At 41.2% G+C, this 13231-nt stretch overlaps 1 non-coding gene across 1 annotated transcript; it reads left to right on the top strand.

Moving 5' to 3' along the window:
• The first annotated feature begins 7905 nt into the window (after positions 1-7905).
• On the top strand, positions 7906-8012 carry LOC141623999 (small nucleolar RNA R71). The gene has a single exon (XR_012533811.1). It is a non-coding gene; the product is annotated as a small nucleolar RNA R71 (small nucleolar RNA).
• Positions 8013-13231: the final 5219 nt, after the last annotated feature.

Raw genomic sequence — 13231 nt, 5'->3', positions numbered from 1 at the left:
TCTTTCGCTACTGCAGCAAGCAGTCGATCGACCAAGTGGGACGGTCGATCGACTGATCCTCTTTTTTTTTTTTTCTCGAATCATTTTTTTCTTTCTTTTTTCTCTTTTTTTTTCTTGTCCTTTTCATCTTCCCAACATCATATCAAAATGAGCATTAGCTACCAAAAACGAAATAACAATCCCAAGAACATAAACTACTAGCTTGACAAGGGCAGGCTAAATGTAGGATGTAGTAACGGGACAAAAAGGCTATTTTTGGCAGTGTGGAGCTTATGGGCAAAATGAATAAAGGGGTGACCTCTTCCACATATGTCAACTAACCACGAACCCGAATGCATACATGTATTAAACAGATAAAGTTCATATTTATACATATTGATGTAACATGTCTCACAAGGAGTAACTACTCACATTCCTAGATAAACCGGTCATGAATGTCACCAGTTATAGGCTCTAAAACTCAGAAATATAAGTAGCTTGCCAAAAAATCTAAGTCAAGTCTCAAGATTCAGCAAATAAATTAACGAAAACTCGTAGGTATGCATAAATGATTCTACTAATAACATGTCAATTAGCAAGGCTTAGGCATAAACAGATGCAAATGCAATGTCATCACTGAAATACTACCGTTCCGACTCAACCTATATGCTAAAATAAACGTGCAATTTTTTTTTAAATTTTTGAAATTTTTGAAATTTTTTGAATTTTTGTATATATATAGGAAATGAAATAACAAATGCAAACTGAAGTGCAATAAACGTGAAACAGAAATGCAATAAAACATGTGAATGCAATGCGCAAAACCCTTCCCCAAACCAAATCACACAATGTCCCCATTGTGCAAAATCATATGATGAAATAAAAGGGAAACGGGAATTTGCGTTAAATAATAACTAAATAAAACATGAAAAGGACTCGGAAACTCACAAGACTTTAAGCGCAGCAAAAGGAAACCTCCCCAAACCAGCGTGAGCTAAGAGGTTTCAGTAGCCAGCAGTGCTACCATAGGTACCTGAAAAGAAACAAAAGTACCGCGCATAATTCCGAGAAGCAATTTACGAAACGCAAAATTATGTGCAAAATAAGGAAAATAGAAGAAAACAGAAATGGATCGGAGAATAGTGGAGAAAAGACTCCCTCAACTCCGCAAATCGTCCAAACACAGCAGGGGAAATAGTCGTAAGCAGGTACAGCAGCAGAAAGCGGTCGATCGACCATAGCAGCTACTCGATCGACCAGGGGTGACAAGAACAGAAGCCCCTGGAATCGCGGCTCAGTAGATCGACCAAGATGGCCAGTCGATCGACTGAAAAACCTGCTGTAAGTGGCTGATTTCTTCGAGTTAGCTCAATAAATTAAGCTAATATGGTCTATGAACCTGCAAATACACATAATAATGCGCCCAAAATTGCGCAAAACCCAAAGTAACAGTCTAAAGTCTTTAAATCCAAAGCAAACTTAATAAAGCGAAGTCTCGCGCAAACCAAAGCAATAAAAAGTCTAAAAGAAGCAATAAAATGTTTCTTCAAAAAAGTCTTAATCAACTAATAGTTGATAAAAAATGGCCACGGAATGGCCCACTTGCTCGGCGTCTGGCTACAAGAAGTAGCCTCTACAGTGCTCATCTCCTCAGCGGGGCTCCTAACGACTCCAATATCCGCAGAACTCAACGGATCAGCATCTCTAACATCTTCCCAATCAATGACCTCGTCTGGCTCATGAAAATCCAAATCGGACTTCGTCACCTTGACTGGCTCCTCATCAGGCTCCTCATCAGTTGCATAGCTCAGACATCCTAGGCCGCCTCTTTGAACGATTGGCTCCTTAACAGCTGGAGCAACATGCGGCTCTTCCTTCCCCAAACCATTTCCTGCAATAGTCAAAACAGAAGGATCTTCCTCCAATTTGCTCGCAATCTGGGGCGGAGGTGTTATAGCAGAAACAGGCATAGGGGCGGGCATATCGAAAGCACAAAATAAGATTTCTTCTCGAAATCGTATTACAAGTGATTGGCCACATAGGATATTTCTTCTTAGCGGTCAGGAAAAAATAATGGATTTGTTTCTCTACTTTAAAGGTCAATGTCCCCGAGCCAACATCTATAATCGCACCAAAGGTGTGCGAGAAATGGTCTACTCAAAATGATAGGAATGTGAGCATCTTCGGGTATATCTAGTACAACGAAGCCAACTGGGAAAAAGAACTTTCCTATTTGCACAGGAATACCCTCTAAGACTCCTATAGGCTGGACCGCAGAACGATCAGCCATCTGTACCGTCATGTTAGTAACTGCAAACCTAGTCAATTTCACTTTCTTAGCAAGACTCAAAGGCATAACACTAATGCTAGCTCCTAGATCACATAATGCCTTCTCAATTGAGAAAGTACCAATATTACAAGGAACAGAAAAGCTACCAGGGTCAGCTAACTTATGAGGTGCGGTATGAGTCAAATAGGAACATGACTCCTCAGTTAGTGCGACAGATTGCACAATATCAAGTGACTTCTTTTTAGACAAAAGCTGCTTCATAAATTTCGTGTAAGCAGGCACTTGATTAACTAATTCTAAGAAAGGAACTTGCACATAAACTACGAATAACATTTTCAAATTTGTTAAATGATACTTGTTCTTTTGTCGGCACCAATCTCTCTGGATAAGGGGCTGTAAGAAGCAACTTAGCCCTCTCCTCTAGGTCTTTCATACCGGCATCAGTGGACTTAGACTGAAAATCCACTACCTTGTCCTTGTTGTAGCTCGAACCTTCTTCAGACCATCTCAGGAATGAACCATTAATCGTCGCAGGGTCGTACTTTGGTACCGGAACTGACCCATCAGCATTTGGATCTTGCCTCAATAATTTCGGAGTCGTCGTACCCCGAAATAAGTGGTCCCTCAAGTTATTTGGCATTGGAGGACGAAAAGGTTCACGATCAGCAGCACTGTCAGTCGATCGACTGGCTTCCTCAGGACCAGAAGCTGTACTGTTACGCGGGCTGGTCGATCGACCATAGGTGTCAGTCGATCGACCGACATACCTGCTGATCGTCTTTTTCCTGCTACTGTTCACTACGACCTTTTTCTTGCTTGGTTCCGCCTCATCTTTTTCAGTAACATCTTCGACCATAGCGGGCCCATCAAGGGTAGACCCACTCCTCAAAGTGATCGCATTTAGAGTCTCTTTTTGATCTGGCTGTGACGGTAAATGCCCTGGAGCTCGAGTTTCACTTTTGCTTGCCAATTGGGCAATTTGACTCTCCAACATTTTTGTAGAAGTCTCTCTAACTAGAGACTCCTTTTGCAGCAAACCCGACAAGTTCTGAACCATGTTTTTCAATTCAGAAATATCAGAACCTTGAAATTGATGCTGCTGAGGCACATAGGGAAGCTTTTTATATTGCTGCTGCTTATGAGGGGGCACATAATTCTGCTGCTGCTGCGGTGGTGGACCCGGATTAAGGACATTCTGGTTAGTCCACCTTAAATTGGGGTGGACATTAGAGGGATCGGGATAAGTACCAGTTTGCCTATAATGTTGAAAGGCAACACATATTTCATTCGAACTGGTACAAAATTCCGAAACATGTCCCTCTCCTCCACATCTCTTGCATGTAAAGGGACCGTCTGAAACTGCATTAACTTTATATATACCTCCTTTTTGGGATCCCCCAAAATCTATATTGTCGAATCTCGCAGTAAGGGCTTCTATTGCAGCTACAGCAGGAGATTCAGCCGATCTTCTCTGATTTCCTCTAGAATTCCCATGCTCAGCTTTATGGGTGGCCAGGTCATCAATGATTTTCCACCCCTTTGTCTCACCGCTATTTTCTTGAAATCTCCCATTAGCTGCAGCATCTAGGATAGCTCTTTGATCATCATAAAGACCATTGTAGAATTGGTTGCACATAAACCATTTCTCAAACCCATGGTGCGGAATGGTTCGCACTAGTCTCTTGAAACGGACCCATGCCTCATGAAAATCTTCATCAGGACCCTGTTTAAAGCTCGTGATCTGAGCTCTAATCGCATTGGTCTTCGAGGCAGAGAAATATTTCTTGTAAAATGCTAGGGCCTGCGAATTCCAGTTAGTAATCCCGTTAGCAGCTCGATCCAGATCTTGGTACCATTCCCTTACAACATCACGAAGCGAGAATATGAACATCGTCTCCTTCACCTGGTCCTGAGTCACACCTGCTGGTGGAGGTATGGAACAGCAGTAGTCAATGAATATCTCCATATGTTTAGCCGCATCTTCATTTGCAGCTCCCCCAAATTGGTTTCTCTCAACCAAGTTAATATAAGACGGTTTCGGTTCGAATTTCCTTTCCGTCCCGGTATTTTGTGATGCGAATCCCTTATAGAGATTTTCGGCTTTTGGCTCGGAGTGACTGGCTATACTTTCTTCTTCAGCCATATCTGGAGATGTAACGGTCTCAGCTGAAGAAGTAGAAATAGGAGATGAAGGTGGATCCTCCTCAAATAGCTCGTTCTCGTAGTTACTGGACAGAGTACTCAGCTCTTCCTCTAACGGCAATACTCTAGATGATCGTCTCAACTCACGCAAAGTCCTTTCGATCTCAGCATCTAACGGTCGTAATTCACCACCCTGTGACCTGCGCATAAGAGGAAACTACAAGTAGAATATGAGAAGAGTTTAAGGAACAGAGGTCCCTTTAACTAAGAAAAAGACTAAAATAAACACAACTAAAAATTAAGCAATTTCCTCCCCGGCAACGGCGCCAAAATTTGATACCGTCGTAGAGTACCAAAGATAAATTTATAAATCCAAACTACTACTATAGCTAGTGGCAGTCAGGGTCGAACCACGGAGAGGCGTTGCAATTAATAGTTGTCTAATTTTAGTCTAAAGTAACAAATGAGTGGGGGTTTGTTTTGAATAGTTCTATAACTAAAGGCAATCAAATTAAAACTAAACTAAGGTAAATAAATGAGTAATTAAAGAAATAAGATGAAATCAAATATTAAAAGGATGCTAAGATGATCGGTTCACTGTAGTTTCGACGGCGGCAACTCTTGGTAAACTGTCTTAAGCATGTTAGACGGGAAAATAAAAAGTCCTCTCGGTCCAATTTAACAGGTAGCAACCTTTCGGCCTAAGCTACGGGGCCCTAATCTCACTAATACTAACTTTCGTTCTTGATTAATGAAACTCAAAATCTAAATTAACTTATCTCTCGATCTTATTAATTTAGTCGTCTTAATTAAGTAGTCTATTTCCCTCCCCTATCTTTCGATCTTATCGGGTCGGTCAATTCCTAAGCATTCAACTAGTCGCGTGCACTCGATTCGTCAAATATAGCAATTAAATTAATTAAGTCGAAGCAAATCTAACACGCCCTGGTCGATCGACCATGTATAGCAGTCGATCGACCGGAGCCCGACAGCAGGTCACCTACGTTAATACCGTCTAACCTACAGATCCCCTACATCTTAGCACAAAGGATTTAGCTACTCATGATTATGATAAAAACAACAATAAGATTAACGAATAAAGCTACTGAATTCATGATAGAATTAACAAAATATTTAACTAACATGAAACGATAATTCGGCTTTTGGGAAACCTAAACTAGCAATTCTAATCTATGAATGAGTGAAAGCAACGAAACTGAATAATGGAACAGAGAAATACCGTAAAGGATTGAAGAGAAAAGATCAAACCCAATGCATAAAAAAAAACTTTATTGACGAAAGAATAATCTAAGCTAATGAAATAATCAAAAGTTCAACTTCTGTGTTTTGAACCCTAATTAATTCGATGATCATCTTCTAAAACCTGAAGTTACGTTATATAGATAGTCTTACGTAACTTTTATTCCAAAAACCTAATTACATTGGGCTTTCTCGTCTTTTAATTTCCGTCAGCTCATGGGGTGGTCGATCGACCATGTGTGTCAGTCGATCGACCAAGGTGCGCTGTACAGGAGCTTTTGACAATCGTACTCTGGTATATCGACCAAGAGCATCGGTCTATCGACCACTTCAACAGGTACTTGGCTCCAAAAGCTTCGCAAATTCGTCTTTCGGGCCTCGATACGCGCACCAAGTTTACTTCCCGAGTCTTTACTTCATGTCAAATGCAATGTTAAGTACTCGGGGATGGATTTGGCTCATTTCCCGCTGGATTCTTCACATTTCTGCAATATTGCACAAAAACACAAAAGTAGACGGAAATAGGGGAAATAGTAGCTTAAACTACACAAATGAGCTCTGAAATGCGTGTAAAATAGGGTGTAAAACATCATATTTAGGACACGCATCAACTACACGTCAATAAAATCATTAGTCCCTCCCTCACTTCTCTAAAAAATGATAAATATCTTGATCAAGGCACAAAAATCCAAAAAAATGACAAAAATGCAATGTAAGAATTAAAATGCAAGTTAGGGAGTTAGAAATATTTACAAATAGTGGTTTGGAGAGGACTCCACCAAACTCTCATCCTTAGTGAGATGCCATGGGGGCATGGCCAAGGTGTTGTTGATGTTACTCAACACCTTGAAGAAGTAGTCAAATGCTTATTCATTATCATGATAAAGATCTTTAATAGATCTTTGCACTTGTTGTCCTTTATGTTGGTCTTGATCGATATCATTACCAATGTAGGGATTGAAAATCCCTTTAAACTCATTGTCCCAAAGACCGCAAACTTCGTCTACTTGATCATTAAAAATCTCTTGAGTTGATAGAGACCACTCTCCTCCTTTCTTGTTTTGGCCAATGAGGCCATCCTCTTCACTTGTCATGGGTGAGCTTTTCAAGCTCTTTTTGTTGCTATTCTCTTGCTCTTTTGATGGAGCATAATCAACTTTCTTTTTCCATTGGAATTCCGACTTCTTCCTCTCATCCTTCCGGCTATAATGATCAACCATAAAACATGGTTCATGCAAACGGGGAGCTCTCATGGTCTTGTCGAGATTGAAAGTTATGCTCTCATCTCTCACTTCTAGAGTTAACTCTCCATGCTTCACATCTATCACCGCACCCGCGGTGTGCAATAAAGTTCTACCTAGAATGATTGGAATATTGGAGTCTTCTTCCATGTCAACAATGACAAAGTCCACCGGGATGAAAAATTTCCCAACTCTTACGGGAACATCTTCCCATATCCCTAATGGTGTCTTCGTCGATCTATCGGCCACTTGGAGTGTGATATTGGTACATTTAAGCTCTCCCATCCCTAACCTTTTACTCACCAAATACGACATAACACTCACACTAGCCCCTAGATCACATAGGGCTTTGTTGATCGTTGTGTCGCCCATGGTACACGGTATTGAGAAGCTTCCCGGATCTTTAAGTTTCGGAGGTGAACTCCCTTAAAGGATTTCACTACTCACCTTAGTGAAGGCGATAGTCTCAAGCTTTCGGATCGACTTCTTTTTCGTAAGGATGTCTTTCATATACTTTGCATATGCCGGCACGTGATTGATTAATTCCGTGAAAGGAATCGAGACTTCCAAATTCTTCACAATTTCCATAAATTTTCCAAGTTGGTCATCAAATTTGGGCTTAGCTTGACGACTTGGAAAAGGAAGTCTAATCACAATGGGTTCCTCTTCCTTGGCCTTGTCTTCACTTTTCTTTGAAACTTCTTCTTTTGATGGTTCTCCATCCTTGGAGTTTTGCACAACTTCTTCTTTGTCACTAGCTTCCACAACTTCATCCTCAACTTGCTTCTTAGGTGCTTCATACCTCGTACCACTCCTCTAGTAGCCTTGCGAGGTCTACTATATTGTGAATTATGGACCACCATTTCCTCAATCTTGTTCCAAGTTTGATTATCGTCAACTTCGGTGAACATACCATTTGATCCCATGTTGAAAATGTTTCTTGAGTCTTCATAAAGACCATTCCAAAATTGTTGTACCAAGAACCACTCGCTAAGTCCATGATGAGGACATGAGCGACAAATTCCCTTGAATCGCTTCCAAGCTTCATACAAAGATTCGTCATCTCTTTGCTTAAAACCCGTAATTTGAGCTCTTAGCATGTTAGTCTTTTCCGGTGGGTAGAACGTTTTGTAGAAAGCTAGAGCCAATTTCTTCCAAGAGTCAATTCCGAGAGTAGCCTTATCAAGGCCTTTCAACCATTGTTTTGCGGTGCCAATTAGAGAAAAAGGAAATAAGACCCATCGAATTTGGTCTTGAGTTACACCGGTTTGAGAAATCGCATCACAATAGTCACAAAAAGTCTCCATGTGAGAGTGAGGGTCTTTACTAGGCATCCCCCCAAATTGGCTTCTTTCGACTAATTGGATAAATGTGGATTTGGCAATGAAATTTCCGGTTAAGTGTTGTGGTGTGGGAGTACCATTGGGTAGGTTCTCCTCGGTTGGTACGGAATGTGATGAAAATTTAGGCATTGTGGGTTGATTTTGTGTTGGATTTTGTGTTGGGTTCTCCTCACCTTCTCTTTAAAAAGGGTTGACGAACTCAATAGCGTTTGGTTGAATATCTACAACCTCACCAATACCTCTCAAAGTACCTCTAAAAAGTCTTCTATTGTTTGTCAAAGTCCTTTCAATTTCGTGATCAAAGGGTAACAAGTTACCTTGTGATCTTCTAGACATGCAAAATATCAAACAACTCGAACCCAAGGCAAAGAAAGACACAACTAAAAACAATATAAGAAAATCTAAATCAAGTTAACACCGTCCCCGGCAACGGCGCCATTTTTGGTCAGGCCCTCTTTGAGGTTTAGTTTTCGGTACTTGTCATTAGGAGCACCTAGACCAAAACAATATTTATAGCTTCACAAACAACTCTACTATTAGTAAAGAGGCAAGTAAAGGTCAGATCCCAAGGGACGAGTATTGAAGTGAGATTTTCAATTAAATGTAGCGGTGTCTAGGGGTGTCACAATTTGGGGTTTGAATAGAAGATCACTAAACTAAATAGCAATGAAAGTAAACAAGCAAGATGATTAAAAAGGGATGTAAACAATTGATAAAAGGCACTAGGGTGTCATGGGGTCATAGGGGATTCATGGGAATTGATCATACAAACATATTCTGAAATTATAAGCAATCAATTATTGTTGTGATGGATCGAGTTGGTTTATATCTTACAATCCTAGGAAAGTTTGGGTCCCGGAGCCGAATCGATTAGATTGTACAACACCTACAAGTCGACTTAATCTTCCCTACTCAACTATATGCATGGTCTAATGAGACTCGAGTTGGTTTATGTCTTACAAGTCTCATTGAAAAGATAGGTGATGGGTAAAAAATGCAAGGATTCATAGGCTCGCATTTCGTCAAACATAACATGTGCATAAGTTGAGATCACAACAAGCAAGCAAATAAACTATGAAAACATATTAATTTAAGCATGAATCATCCCCCATGTTGGTTTCCCCTAATTACCCATTAACCCTAGCTAAGGAAACTACTCACTCATTATCATGTTGAACATGCTAGCAAGGTTGTCAATCATACCAACAAAGTAAAACATGATGAATAAATGAAGATGATTAACAATACTTGATGATTGATTGGAAGGTTGTCAATCTCCCAATAATAACCCAAATAATCTTCAATTACCAAAAATGAAAGATGAACAAAAGAGAGATTAAGGAAATGAGATTTGTATTAAGACTTGATTAAAAGTTGATTACAAGATTAAAGAGAGATTAGATTGATATAAACTACACTAGAGATTGCTAAGAAGAACATGATAATCTAATTAGACTATGGGGTATTTATAGTGGGGATTAGGTACACAAATTTGGTTTACTAAGGGCTTAAATGACGATTAAGTCCTTGAGGAATCGCTCCTCTCAGAAAAATATGCGAGTCTCCTTTTTGCTAGTCTTTCCCGAGGTATGCGCATCCTTCATAGAACAAGTAGAAGACGGGATAGCTGTCACACAATCCAAGCGTCCAGGGCACGGGACGAGCGGATTGTGGCTCTTTTGGACGAGCGGATTTGTTGGGTGGACAGACGAATTGTGGTGGTTTTGGACGAGCGTCCCTCTGAGGAAGACGCTCGGATTCCTTATGCTGGACGGGCGTCCAGTAGGAAATCCGCTCCGATTCTGAGTCAGCTTCCTCCTTTCTTCTTTTCTTCCTTTTTCTTCATACAATCCTTGAGGATTTCGTCGGGGATGCAAGGATCTTTTCTCATCATTGCCCATCTACTACAATATGTACAAAGGCCTTCTAGTCTTGTCTTCTCTTTGATGTTTGGCCATTGAATTCAATCAATTTAGCTCCATTTTGCCATGAAAATGCAAGGTTTTCACTCCTTTCCTACCAAGGGTTCAAAACCTCAAAGAATATGCAAAACAAAGTACTAAAGACAATAAATGACCCAAATATGCACTAAAAAGCATGGCAACAAGGCTAATTCGGGGACTAAATATGCTCAAATAATGGTCACATCACTAACATAGTACCCGTACCCAAAAAGGATGGGAGAATCCGTGTTTGTGTTGACTTTAGAGACTTAAACAAAGCAAGTCCTAAGGACGACTTTCCTCTACCACATATCGACATATTGGTGGATAATACGGCGGATCACGCGTTGCTATTCTTCATGGATGGATACGCAGGATATAACCAGTTCAAGATGGCCTTAGAAGACACGCATAAGACCGCCTTCGTCACTCAATGGGGAACCTACTGCTACACGGTCATGCCGTTTGGGTTGATCAACGCCGGTGCTACGTACCAACGCACCGCAACTACGCTCTTACATGACATGATGTATAAAGAAGTTCAGGTATACGTAGACGACATGATTGTTAAGTCCAAAGAAAGAGAGAGACACATTGCGAACCTTCGCAAATTCTTCTCAAGGCTACGGAAGTACAACATGAGGCTCAATCCTCAGAAATGCGCATTCGGAGTAACATATGGCAAACTCCTAGGATACGTTGTTAGCCAACGAGGTATAGAAATAGACCCTTCCAAGATCAAAGCTCTAATTGAAATGCCGCAACCTCAAACAGAGAAAGAAGTTAGAGTATTCCTAGGCAAGGTACAATACATAAGTCGATTCATATCGAAACTCACCATGATCTGCGAACCTATATTCAAGAAGTTAAAGAAAATAGATCACACCATGTGGGATGATGACTGTCAGAAGGCTTTCAATCGAATCAAGGAAATACTAGCCAAACCGCCAGTGCTCATGCCACCTCAACGAGATCAACCTCTTGGTTTATATCTCACGGTAACTGAAACGGCCATGGGCGCCATGTTAGCTCAAACTGTAGGAAAAGAAGAAAGAGCAATTTACTACCTTAGTAAGAAGTTCTTGGAGTACGAGTGCAAATACACACCACTCGAGAAGACATGCCTTGCTCTTGTGTGGGCAACAAAGAAGCTGCGCCATTACATGCTTAGCTACTCAGTCAAAATATTCTCCAAAATGGATCCTGTCAAATACCTCTTCGAGAAACCCGTTCTCAATGGACGTTTAGCGAGATGGACTTTGATGCTCTCAAAGTTCGATCTCAAGTATGTGCCTTTGAAAGTCATAAAAGCGTGAGCCGTTGCCGAATTATTCGCATAAAATCCCATCAATGATACACAAACGATAGACACCTGGTCGTTTCCGGATGAGGATATACTCCAGACAGATGTAGACTCCTGGGACCTCTATTTTGATGGGGCATCGAATTTAAGAGGATTTGGAATAGGACTGTTGCTCATTTCTCCTGAAGGCGAGTATACACCAATCTCTGTCAAACTCGACTTCGAGGTGACAAATAACGCTGCAGAATACGCAGCCTGTCTCATTGGATTGCAAGTGGCAGTAAGTTTAGGCATTAAGAATCTTCTAGTACATGGGGATTCCTCTTTGATCATCAATCAAATTACGGGATCTTAGAAAATCCGAAGCGAAAGCTTGGCACCCTATCAAGCCAGAATAGACTAAGTAGCCCAATTCTTCGATCAAGTAACCTACTTACATCTACCTCGAGAAGAAAATCAATTTGCAGATGCTCTTGCAAAACTTGCGTCTTTGATTAATATGCCGGATAGCATGGTAGAAATGCCTTTGTGCATCGAACGACGATCAGAGCCAGCTTATGTGCACCAAATCACCGATGAAGAGGAAATTACGGAGGAGCTTTGGTTCCAAGCAATCCTAAACTTCAAACTAAATGGCACCTATCCACCAGAAATGGACAAAAGGGGACAACGCGCTATCCGCTTGCTAGCTTCCCAATACGTTCTCATGCAAGGAGAGCTATACAAAAAAACACCTCTTGGTGTAAGCCTACGTTGTCTTGATCATTCACAGGCATGGAAAGTGATGGAAGAAGTCTATGATGGAGAATGCGGCCCTCACATGAGTGGACCCATAATGGCAAAGAAAATCACACGTTTAGGGTATTATTGGACCACGATGGAATCTGATTGCATCAAATATGTAAGACAGTGCCATAATTGCCAAATCTTTGGGAATGTACAACATGTACCTCCTTCATTGCTTTACACCATGACATCTCCTTGGCCAGTCTCTGCTTGGGGAATTGACATCATCGGTAAAATCACCCCAGCCGGAACAGGAGGTCACTGTTTCATCTTAGTAGCAATCGATTATTTCACCAAGTGGGTAGAAGCAGCTTCCTACACTAGTCTTACGACCAAGAACGTAACAAAGTTCATACAAACCAATATTATCTGTCGATATGGTTGCCCACATGAGATCATCAGTGACAATGGATCACATTTCCAAGCTGAGACTGAACAATTTCTAGCCAAGTACAAAATCAAGCATCACCACTCCTCGCCATACAGACCACAAACCAATGGCGCGGTAGAGGCAGCAAACAAAAACGTTGTCACGATTCTCAAGAAAATGATTGACAACTATAGAGATTGGCCAAGCAAGATACCCTTTGCCTTATGGGGATACCGCACATCCGTTAGGATGACCACTGGGGCTACTCCTTTCTATTTGACCTACGGCATAGAGGCTGTACAACCAGTCGAGCTAGAAATACCATCCTTGCGTATTTTACTCGAAAGTCAAATACCCGAAGCCGAGTGGAAGAGGGATAGATACGAAGAACTCATCCTCCTGGATGAACGAAGGTTATGTGCAAACATACCAGGCGCGTATCAAATGAGCCTTCAACAAAAGGGTCAAGCCAAGGAACATCAAGGAAGGAGACTTGGTCCTCAAATCAATCAGGGCTCTTTTACCTGTCGACCCACGAGGAAAATTCAAACCCAATTGGGCCGGGCCTTTCCTA

Source organism: Silene latifolia, chromosome X (genome assembly GCF_048544455.1).
Source record: "Silene latifolia isolate original U9 population chromosome X, ASM4854445v1, whole genome shotgun sequence".
In the NCBI taxonomy this organism is placed as follows: Eukaryota; Viridiplantae; Streptophyta; class Magnoliopsida; order Caryophyllales; family Caryophyllaceae; genus Silene; species Silene latifolia.
This window is presented reverse-complemented; position numbering and strand designations above follow the sequence as displayed.